The sequence below is a fragment of the Amphimedon queenslandica genome, unplaced genomic scaffold (genome assembly GCF_000090795.2).
Source record: "Amphimedon queenslandica unplaced genomic scaffold, v1.1 AMPQUscaffold_12781, whole genome shotgun sequence".
NCBI lineage: Eukaryota > Metazoa > Porifera > Demospongiae > Haplosclerida > Niphatidae > Amphimedon > Amphimedon queenslandica.
The window spans coordinates 7,722-9,260 of record NW_003546983.1 but is presented as its reverse complement, the minus strand read 5'-3'; the positions used below and the strand labels follow the sequence as shown (position 1 = coordinate 9,260).

Sequence of the window (1,539 nt, the reverse complement as noted above, 5' to 3'; positions counted from 1 at the left end):
GAGTTGAAGTAAGTATTATGAAGTCTCTATTAGCTCAAATGACCTGCTGAATCCTTGTTTGCTTGATCACTGGATCTCGATGTGCTATAAAACATGGCGGCCTATAGTTCTGACTTTAAACACCGTTTCTCCAATCTGGGGCAGAGTTAGTAAGTGCTAAATTTTGGGTAGAAGAAGGAAGTTATTGTGTTACATGGTCTGTAACTACTAGCTTTCCACTGCAGTTTTATAAAATAGAAATATGTACATTTTTTAGTTTATTTATGGTCTGTTTTGTAAACGCCTTTTCTGAAAAACTATGCTATTTGAAGAGGTATAATTTTGTATGAGAGTACGTACATACCTTTCGTACGGTTTGTATATTTTCATAATTATTTTAAAGCTATGTTTCTTCGAAAAAAGTTACTTAATGTCATTGTGATATACCATATTAGAATGATAAAACTATTATTATAATATTTTCTTTTTTGATAATCAAATAGGGTATGAATATGAAACCAATGAAGCTAAATTGTCTGTTGTTTCTTGTACTGACTCTTTTCAGAAGAAATATAGATTTTTATGAAGTTTTTTGTAATTATTGATTTTGCCACCATTTTGGTTGCTAAGCGTATCTCGGAAAACGTCACATCCGGCGAAAAGAGCATAGGCACATCCTGTTTCGTATCCACTTGGTATATATAGTATGTATAGTCCGTCCTTTTTGGGCGGGGCGGGTCCGTCCGTGCGTCCGCTTTTGAGGGTAGGGTCTCAAAACATAGATACTACATACACACATGGATAAGAAACAGGAAGTCAGTTTCCAATTAAAGCTGTACAAGATCAAAGGATGATGTCATATCCTGTGTGCCATGCTCTTGGCTAAAATGGTGGTTCTATGAATGCTTGACTGTATTTTTTATTTTTTGAAAGTGGTCATTTTAACCACATTAGGTAGGTACATGTTACCTTTGATGTATAAGCTGTGTTGTCCCACATTTACAGATTCAATCAGTGTCTTTGTTGAAGAGCTATATTACAAAATGTGTTGGCCTCTCATATTTTTGTTGAACCACTTTTACTCGACTGTAGACTGGTTTGGTGAATGTCCTTTAGACATAATATGAACACAACTATGCTGCGTGTACTGAAGGTATTTGCTTGTCTGTGCCACTTATAATGACAGATTTATAACCATTTTAGTTGTTTTTCAGTGGTGTCATTTGTGAACCACTTGTATAGAAAACTGTTGTGGTTATGAATTTTTTTCTTTTGATTTATCTGTTCCTTTATGCCTTTTGTGCGCACTGCAAGTGTTTTTATATTTTTAAGTGCTTTGACTAGCTCAAAACGGAGCAAACTATCAGTCACTATAGGTGGGTGTGGCTTATCTAAAACTTTAATTTTTAGTACGCCTGGTCGTATAAGAAGAATAGGGTGGATTTGAAAGAGACATGATCCTGTACATACTGAGTTGAAATGTGGCAGCAGCTCCTCTGATATTACCATTGTAGACAAGGTATAAATCCCTTGGAATCCTATATTTCAGTAAATAAACTA

General features: G+C 35.0%; 2 long non-coding RNA genes across 2 annotated transcripts; both read left to right on the top strand.

Annotated features, from left to right (window-relative positions):
- The first annotated feature begins 6 nt into the window (after nucleotides 1–6).
- Nucleotides 7–573, top strand: LOC109586800 (uncharacterized). Its single transcript, XR_002187228.1, has 2 exons — nucleotides 7–149; nucleotides 483–573. It is a non-coding gene; the product is annotated as an uncharacterized LOC109586800 (long non-coding RNA).
- A 208-nt stretch (nucleotides 574–781) lies between these two features.
- On the top strand, nucleotides 782–1,538 carry LOC109586799 (uncharacterized). The gene is made up of 3 exons (XR_002187227.1): nucleotides 782–933; nucleotides 985–1,080; nucleotides 1,390–1,538. It is a non-coding gene; the product is annotated as an uncharacterized LOC109586799 (long non-coding RNA).
- Nucleotide 1,539: the final 1 nt, after the last annotated feature.